Below are 10082 nucleotides of genomic sequence, written 5' to 3' on the forward strand. Positions count from 1 at the left end.
GATACGTAGTATACCGGCTTTTGAAGTGGTAACTTATGTCCGTCTGTCTCTCGTTCGACGACGAGCACTACGCTTACAACTTGGTGAGTTGCCGCTATATATAACAGCATTGGTTCACCGACATTTGGCGCGGCCAAGATTGGGTTGGTGGCCAGGATGGCTTTTATTTCTTCCAATCCGGCCGTGGCAGCATCCGTCCACTCGAAGTGTTCGGTGTGCCGAAGAAGGCGATAAAGGGGCAGTGACTTTTCTCCTAATCGGGAGATAAAGCGGCTTAAGGCAGCCACGCATCCAGTTTGTTTCTGGATTTGCTTGAGGTATGTTGGGATAGCCAACTATGACAAAGCTCGAATTTTAGCCGGGTTTGCTTCAATTCCTCTATTAGAGACGATGAAGCCTAAGAGTTTTCCGGCGGGCACGCCGAAGACGCATTTTTCCGGATTGAGCTTGATGTCGTATGTTCGGAGATTGTCGAACGTGAGCCTCAAGTCATCTATTAAGGATTCGACATGTTTGGTTTTAATGACCACATCGTCAACGTATGCCTCCACTGTTTTGCCGATCTGTGTCTCCAAGCATGTCTGAATCATGCGTTGATAGGTTGCGCCGGCGTTTTTTGAGCCCAAAAGGCATGGTGTTGAAACAGAAGGGGCCGTATGGAGTGATAAATGCCGTTGCGGCTTGACCGGACTCCGCCATCTTAATTTGATGGTATCCGGAGTATGCGTCGAGGAAACACAGTGAGTCGTGTCCTGCGGTAGCGTCGATAATTTGATCGATGCGAGGGAGGGGGAAGGGATCCTTTGGGCAAGCCTTATTAAGGTCCTTGAAGTCGACACATAGGCGCCAGAATTTGTCCTTCTATGGTACCATCACCAGGTTTGCTAGCCAGTCTGGATGTCTTATTTCTCGGATGAATCCGGCCTCCAGTAACTTGGCTAGCTCTTCTCCCATAGCTTGTCGCTTAGGCTCAGAGAAGTGCCGAAGAGTTTGCTTGACCGGCTTGAATCCTTTTAGAATGTTAAGGCTATGCTCGGCCAGCCTGCATGGGATTCCCGGCATGTCTGAAGGATGCCAGACGAATATGTCCCAATTCTCGCGCAAGAACTCCCGTAGTGCGGCGTCTACTGTGGGGTTTAACTGTGCTCCGATGGATGCTGTTTTTGTAGGGTCCGTTGGATGGACTTGGAATTTGACTATTTCATCCGCTGGTTTAAAAGAGGTGGAGTTGGATCTTTTGTCGAGTATCACGTCGTCCCTGTCCACTGTGGAGCGTAGCGTAGTTAATTCCTCGGCCGCGAGGGCTTCGGATAACGCCTCGAGGGCCAGTGCGGCTGTTTTATTTTCGGCGCGGAGTGCTATGTCCGGATCACTAGCTAGAGTGATGATTCCATTGGGCCCGGGCATTTTGAGCTTCATGTACCCGTAATGGGGTATAGCTTGGAAGATCGTGAATGCCTCCCGCCCTAGAAGGGCATGGTATCTGCTATTGAACGGGGCCACTTGGAATGTGATTTCTTCGGACCTGTAATTCTCCGGCGTGCCGAATACCACATCCAGTGTGATTTTCCCGGCGCATCGTGCCTCCCGACTAGGGATGATTCCTCTGAAGGTCGTGCTGCTTTGCTCAATGCGGCTTCTGTCTATTTCCATTTTTCAAAGAGTCTCCTCATAGATGAGGTTTAATCCGCTGCCGCCGTCCATGAGCACTTTAGTAAGCCGAAAGCCGTCCACAATTGGACTAAGGACCAAAGCGGCTGGTGCTCGGGCTGTTCGGAATTTAGGTTCGTCACTGGCATTGAAGGTGATAGCCGTATCGCTCCATGGATTTATTGCTGCCACGTGGCAGACTTCGGCAAGGCTGCGGAGTGCTCGCTTACGCCTATTATTTGAGGCGAAGGTCTCGAAGACTGTCAGTACTATATTGTTGTTCTCCACGGGATGGTGCTCTGCGGTATTGTTGATGAGGAGATCCTCACCGCTCTTGGCCACCTGCCAGAGTACCCAACATGCTCTAAGGCTGTGTGTTGGCATTGTATCCGCTGTACTGTGAATTTTGCATGGCCCATTGAGCCATCCCTCCAATACGGTTCCACGCCCTGCAGTGGGCTTATGTTTCTTTGTAATTGGATCGGGTGACTTACAAGAGTGCACCCTTTTAGTTCGGACTGGGGGTTTTGTCAGAGCCGGAGGATCCCAAAATTTTGTTTGGGTTTTCCAGGCCCTTTCCATCGCACAGTACTTTCATACGATGGCCGCCAAGTCGGCGAAGTGTGCTATGTCACGGCGACTTATGGCGTTGAGGATTCTCCTGTCCGTGCAATTTTTGCAAAAGAATGAAATTGCGTCTTCCTTGCGATAGTCCTTAACCTTGCTCATTACAAGGAGGAATCTGGCCCAATAGTGGTGTACTGTCTCCTGGGGCTCTTGTATAATGTGGGAAAGATCACTTATATCTGGGTGGGTGGGTAGATTTAGATCCGAACCCTGACCCGATCTGAGACCCAGGGGCGGAAGAGTTTCCGAGCTTGGAAGTTCGGGCTCCGGGATGTTGCCCAATAGGTCTGGCCTGCTGCCTGATTCTAGGTTCAAGGTTTGGGCCATGTCCTCCCGTAGACGGGTATCCGGCTCGGAGAGCTCGGGAATCCGGACATAGTTTGTCCTCAAGATAGAGGAAGAATCGCCGCATTGCTCCTCCACCACCGCTATCTGATGGGTGACCGGCGGAGAGTCAATATCCCGTTGGTCGGGTTTAAGCCCAATCCGATCATAGTCCGTAGCGACTCCCAAAGCAGCGATGCGATCCAAGAGCTCGTTCAAAGAGGAGAGCTCCATTGGATCCATCTGCTCGGTGAATTCCGAGCCGACGTGGAGGCTGTTTTCGATGACCCGAGAAGTCATCGTCGGTGCAGCGGCTGAACGGGCGGTCATGACGAAACCGCCTAGTCGGAGAGTTTGGCCTACAGCCAGGGCTCCCCCAGAGGTGATGTTGTCCTTGACAACGAGGCGAGCCATCCAGCCTTATGATGACGGCACGGTGGAACTCTCAATGAAAGCACCAATGTCGGTGTCAAAACCGTCCGATCTCGGGTAGGGGGTCCCGAACTGTGCGTCTAAGGCGGATGGTAACACGAGGCGGGGGACACAATGTTTACCCAGGTTCGGGCCCTCTCGATGGAGGTAATACCCTACTTCCTGCTAGATTGATCTTGATGATATGAGTATTACAAGAGTTGATCTACCATGAGATCGCAGAGGCTAAACCCTAGAAGCTAGCCTATGGTATGATTGTTGTTGTCCTACGGACTAAAACCCTCCGGTTTATATAGACACCGGAGGGGGCTAGGGTTACACAGAGTCGGTTACAAGGGAGAAGATCTACATATCCGTACTGCCAAGCTTGCCTTCCACGCCAAGGAGAGTCCCATCCGGACATGGGACGAAGTCTTCAATCTTGTATCTTCATAGTCCAACAGTCCGGGCAAAGGATATAGTCCGGCTGTCCGAGGACCCCCTAATCCAGGACTCCCTCAGTAGCCCCTGAACCAGGCTTCAATGACGACGCACAGATTGTCTTCGGCATTGCAAAGCGGGTTCCTCCTCCGAATACTCCATAGAAGATTTTGAACACAAGGATAGTGTCCGGCTCTGCAAAAAAATTCCACATACCACCGTAGAGAGAATAATATTTCCACATATCTAATCTGCTGACGCATTTTGCAGCATGACATCACACCACGGCCTGGTCATTATTCGAACAGTTTTTCACAACCAGCCACTGCACATATTGCGAGGCGGTTTCCTTGGCACGTCTTGTTGAAGCAGAGATCGTGTCCCCTTATCATGGGATTCTCATCAATACGGGTATGGGTAACCCAACCGTGCCATCAATTACAGCGCTTGGGGAATAAGCGAGTTTACCAGGTAGGTGGGGAGGCGCATAGCTTCTTCCGCCCTTATAAAGGGACAAGGATTCACCCTTTTCACCCACGCCTTCTTCCTCCTTGCTCATCCATTCTTGCGCACTCGAGCTCCAACGCCCAAGTTCGTGTTTTTCTCCTCAAACCACTCCAAGCATGTCCGGAGCAGGAGGCAAGTGGATGGTCTCCTCCGTTATGGAGGAGAACATCACAAAGTTGCGGGGAGCCGGATATCTGGCCGCGGATATCGCGCACCGGCTGCCAGATGCGGGGCAGATCATCCCTACTCCAGAACCCCATGAGAGGGTGGTTTTCCTTACCCACTTCGTCCGCGGACTGGGATTTCCGCTTCACCCGTTTGTCCGCGGGCTGATGTTCTACTACGGGCTGGACTTTCATGATCTGGCCCCCAATTTCATCCTCAACATCTCGGCGTTTATCGTCGTGTGCGAGGCCTTCCTCCGCATCAAGCCCCACTTTGGCCTGTGGCTGAAGACCTTCAATGTTAAACCGAAGGTGGTGGTCGGCCAGCAAGCGGAGTGCGGAGGCGCCATGGTGGGCAAAATGAACAACGTCACCTGGCTCGAAGGCTCCTATGTGGAGACCATAAAGGGGTGGCAATCGGGGTGGTTCTACATCACCAAGCCGCACGACACCAACTGGGTGGCGGCCCCCAAATTTCGATCCGGACCCCATGCGGCTTACCTCCTGGAAAGAGAAGGGCTTGTCTTGGGGTTCCCCGGTAGAGCTGACCAGACTCCAGACATGCATCAAAAACATGATGAGCAAGAAAATCAAGCTCGTCAACGTGGTCCAAGTCATGCTCTTCCGCCGGATCCTCCCGTGTCAAAGACGGGCATTCAATTTGTGGGAGTTCGACCCAGCTGAGCACCAGACACTGTGAGAGCTCTTCGACACGACGCACAAGGACGTCTGGAAGGTGCTGTTCAAGGGCGCCGAGGTACCTCCTCCCCTTATCAAGGACCGCGGACTCAGCGCAAAGCGCCCTGCTAATCCGGTAAGTCTTTTATATCTTATAAGATGTTCATTTCCCCAGTATAACCATGCACAGAATCTAAGCCTCCACGCCGTTTAACAGGACTGGGTAGCGACAGCGGAGCGGATCGATTGTTCGGCTGCCCTACCCGAAGATCCAGCAGATGCTCTCCTAACGGAGATGCTGGTTCCGGGCACCTTATGAGGTGCCGGAGAAGAAGGCCAAGAAGAAGGCCACGGGGACCAGGAAGGGTCTCCGGCGCAAGGTTATATCGGACTCATCGTCCGAAAGCACCGAGGCGCACTCCTCCCACGAAAACGAGGAGGAGGAAGAGGAAAGTTCTCCCCCCCAGCTAGGGGAGACAAGAAAAGGAAGGCCGCCCCGTCCGGGGCGGCCGAAGGGTCCAAGAAGGGAAGAACCCTCCTTCCGGACAACTCCACCACCGCCGCCTTCAGCGAAGAGGAGTGGTTGCCCAGGGACAAGCCCCTGGCGAAGTCGTAAGTATCCGGATACCATAATAGTTTTGGTATGTTTCATTTTATTGCTCCTTATCATGCCGAACATGATCATGCGGTCCCTCCAAGGCCCATATTGACGTATCCTCTTCGGATGGGTCTTTGGATCCGTTGGCGATGAACAGCGATTCACTCCCGACCGCCACCTCCCCCTGCCCTACGAACGACGCCGAGGTGTTATCTCGAAGGGTAGTAGCTCAAGGGGAGATAGTCTTGGAGGCGCCCCAAGGCGACATCCCGGACACTGGGCGCATGGGGAACAAGACTCCCAAGGGCTCCAATGGCGGGGGCAACAAGTTAGTTCCCCAGCCGAATACTGTGCCGGAACCTCCAGTGGTTCCGGACTCCGTCGGGCGACCCCTCGCTAAGGGGGGCGAGCCGTCTGTGCCGATGACCTCTGTCCATCCAGAGGCATTGGACAACTTGCTGGAAGCGCTTCACGATGCTTCCATTGATGAAGAGCACCGTACTATCATGAGTGCGGTGATCAAGAAGGTTCAGTCCAGCAAAAGCGGACTGACTGAAGCCTGTGCCAGCCTCCTAACAGGCTTTGAGGTAAGTAATCAAATTATAAGGAAATATTATGTCATAGACAGTAGCCCCTGATGCTCTGTTTGGCGTTCGCAAAGAAAAGGAGAATAGAGGATCAAATAATAATCGCAGGAGTCTAATCATAATATGTCTATGTGCATATGCAGGCTTCACTGCTGGCCGCTGCCGCACGTACTGCGGAGGTCGCCGCACTAAAGCGGGACCTTGAGCGGTCCAAGGAAGAGCTCGGCCTTACCAAGAGGCAGCTCGAAGAGAACAAAGGTAAGTGATACCCCGTCTGTATATTGATAAGAAAAAAACAAGGGTGGTTGCTTAGATCATAGGATCGTCATGAATTTTGCTAGGGGCCACGACCGAAGTGGCGACCCTGAAGAAGGCACTGTCCGAGGCCGAGGACAAGGCGGCCAAGGAGCGCATCGAGCGAGAGAAACAAGAGGCCCGAGTAGGCGAGGTGCAGAAAGAGCTCCAGGCCCTCGTCCAAAAGCATGAGTCCTTGGAGCGTGACTCTAAGGCGCAAGGGTCCGAGCTTGCGAAGGCCCTCGAAAGCGCACAACATGCCAAGGCCGAAGCCCAAAAGGCCCTCCAGGAAATTGAGGCGGTTAAGAAGATAGCGGCGGGTAAGGCATTCATTATGCAAAGCAAGCATGTGAAAGAAAATTTCGTTTTATTTACCCGAGTTCGGAGCTCTCCAGGAGCGTTCGCAGATCTACCCCGCAGTGTGTCAGATGCCGCGGAGTTCTACCGGGCCGAGGAGGGGAGCTCGACGGAGAAGTTGTTCTGGTCTCAGTATACTGGGACCGAACACCCCATGCCCTTGAGCGACTAGCTGAAGCAACTGGTCGAGCTCCACAAGGAGGCCGGACAGGCCATGAAGGGTCTTATAGTCCGGATGTGGCCTGGCGATCCCCTGCCTGATAGCAACTTCGGCCCGGTGAGGCGGCTTGTGAATGCCTGCCCACAGCTTGAATTCATAAAGCGGTCCATCTGCATCGAGGGTGCGCGCAGGGCCTTTGCCCGGGCAAAGGTGCACTGGGCGAAGCTGGACGCCGAGAAGCTGGTGAAGGAGGGGCCGCCGGAAGGCAAGGAGCATTGCCACCCCGAAATGTATTATAACAGTGTCCTGAAGGGTTCTCGCCTTGTGGTGGAGGAATGTGCTAAGGATGTAATATTCGAATGAATGTACTCATGTGATCCTGTAATATGAAACGAGTTCATTTGCACTATGCAACGCTTGTGAATTTAAAATATTACCTTTTGTGCGGCCGTTTATAAAATCTGAGAGTTGGCCAGTCGTCGGCTTCTGCCCCCATGTAACTAGTACTGAGGTGTTCAGGATAAACCTGAGCACTCTTTATCCCAATTTTGGGTCCTTCGAGGGAGGTGTTCAGCACAACGAACCAGGCAATCGGATTATAAGGCTTTATCACTCTCACTTAGCCATAGAAGTCTACAATTTTAAATTTTGGCGAAGCCCCTAGTATTCGGAAGGCCGAATTTGGGGCGCTATATACGCCTAAGTCGGGCAAGGCCGACTCCTCGCCCGAAGCGGAAAAAGTCTTTAAGGACTTGAGACCTCTCGAACAACGACCAGCTCTCGCCTTATCATGATAGTCAGTTTTCGGCTTTCTCTACTGAGGTGCTCGTCTGGAAGAACCGGGACACAATCGCAGTAGTTCTCCCAGCGCTACCTTAGCCGATATTGCGGAACGTAAGGTACCAAAACATGGGAGCCGCGCAAACCCAACTATTGACCCAAGACATGATTCAGAGCTGATGCATATAATGCTATAAGTTCGGGGTGCCGCACTGTCGAAAGTGTTCGGACTTCTCATGCCGTATTATGGGGTATACTGAAGCCCCTGGCGTACTGGTCGTACCAGAATGTACGGGTGCAATTTGTCATAAATAGACAGACAAGGAAAAAGGGAAGGGTAATGCAATAATAGACTAATGCTATGCATTGTTATTTAAATAATACGTCGAAGCGTACTGATACAAGTAGTGCAATAAGCAAAAAATAGGACTATTTGACATGTCCTATCCAAGGGCAAGCTGCGTATGGGTATTTAAAATGGGTACTTCGATTGTTATCAGAGACCACCTGGGGATGCCCTTGTACGTCTTAGCTTCTTGCCTCCTTGGTTGTTCCTTCCCATAATGTGTCCAGCAATCAGACTGCCGAAAAGGGCTTCCAGAGAGTAAGGTCCTGAAAGAGAGAAAATGATAAAGGTATACAGCCCTTGGGGCGGTTGAGCTGCATTGTGGGACGTGCCCTGGTCGTGCCCCCGCCTATGCCCATGGTATTTTTAGTGCGTAATTATGTACGCGCGACACAAATTTCGTTGCTTGACTGGGACTAGGACGGGGGCCGAATTGCTAGGCAAGCTCTGAACGTGCCAGGCGATCCTGTTGCAGGTTACTCCGGACTCGCTTGAAGGTGTCCAGGGGCTTTATCGCCGAATTGACGGTTTGCCTTAAAAGGCTGCTTTGTGCTTCTGCTGCGAGGGCCGCAGTGTGTTCCTCCGTGCGAAGCGAGCGTTCTGTGTTGCCATTGACTGTTATAACCCCGCGAGGTCCTAGCATTTTGAGCTTGAGGTATGCATAATGCAGTACTGCATTGAATCTGGCAAATGCGGTTCGCCCAAGCAGTGCGTGATAGCCACTGCGAAACGGGACGATATCGAAGATTATCTCCTCGCTTCGGAAGTTGTTCGGAGATCCGAAGACCACTTCCAGTGTGATTGAGCCCGTGCAATGGGCCTCTACACCTGGGATGACATCTTTAAAGGTGGTTTTAGTGGGTTTGATCCTCGAGGGGTCTATACCCATTTTGTGCACTATATCCTGATAGAGCAGGTTCAGGCTGCTGCCATCGTCCATAAGGACTCGAGTGAGGTGAAATCCATCGATGATGGGGTCAAGGACCAATGCGACAGATCCGCCATGACAGATACTAGTGGGGTGGTCCCTGCGATCGAAGGTGATCGGACAAGAGGACCATGGGTTGAACTTTGGGGCGACTGGCTCCATCGCATAGACGTCCCTTAGTGCACGCTTCCGTTCCCTCTTGGGAATGTGGGTTGCGTATATCATGTTCACCGTTTTCACTTGTGGAGGGAACCTCTTCTGTCCTCCTGTGTTCGGCGGCCGAGGCTCTTCCTCGTCGTCGCTATGCAGCCCCTTGTCCTTGTTTTCGGTGTTCAACTTGTCGGCCTATTTGAACACCCACATTCTCTGTTGGTGTGATTGGCTGGCTTATCGGGGGTGCCATGAATTTGACACGAGCGATCGAGTATGCGGTCCAAACTGGACGGGCCCGGATTACTTCTTTTGAACGGCTTTTTCCGCTGACCGGATTTAGGGCCACTGAATCCGGCATTGACTGCCGTGTCTTCAGCGTTGTCGCCGTTGTTGCGGCGCTTGTGTCTGTTACGACGTGGTCTGCCGTTAGTATCCTTTGTATCTGAAGTGCCATGACTTCTTGATGTATTGTTGCTGCGAGCCAGCCAGCTGTCTTCGCCCGCGCAAAAGCGGGTCATGAGCGTCGTGAGGGCTGCCATAGACTTCGGCTTCTCCTGGCCGAGGTGCCGGGCGAGCCAATCGTCACGGATGTTATGCTTAAATGCCGCTAAGGCCTCTGCATCCGGACAGTCGACAATTTGGTTTTTCTTAGTTATCAAGAACCGGGTCCAGAATTGCCTGGCCGATTCCCCTGGCTGCTGAGTTATATGGCTCAAGTCATCAGCATCCGGTGGTCGCACATAAGTGCCCTGGAAGTTGTCAAGGAATGCATCTTCCAAATCCTCCCAACTGCCAATGGAGTCTGCAGGCAAGCTATTCAGCCAATGCCGAGCTGGTCCTTTGAGTTTTAGTGGGAGGTACTTGATGGCATGTAGATCATCACCGTGAGCCATGTGGATGTGGAGGAGGAAATCCTCGATCCATACCACGGGATCTGTTGTACCATCATATGATTCAATGTTTACGGGTTTAAAACCCTCTGGGAATTCGTGATCCATTACTTCATCAGTGAAGTATAAGGGGTGTGCGGCGCCTCTGTGCCGGGCTATATCACGACGCAGTTCATACGAGTCTTGT

The sequence above is a fragment of the Aegilops tauschii genome, chromosome 4 (genome assembly GCF_002575655.3).
Source record: "Aegilops tauschii subsp. strangulata cultivar AL8/78 chromosome 4, Aet v6.0, whole genome shotgun sequence".
In the NCBI taxonomy this organism is placed as follows: Eukaryota; Viridiplantae; Streptophyta; class Magnoliopsida; order Poales; family Poaceae; genus Aegilops; species Aegilops tauschii.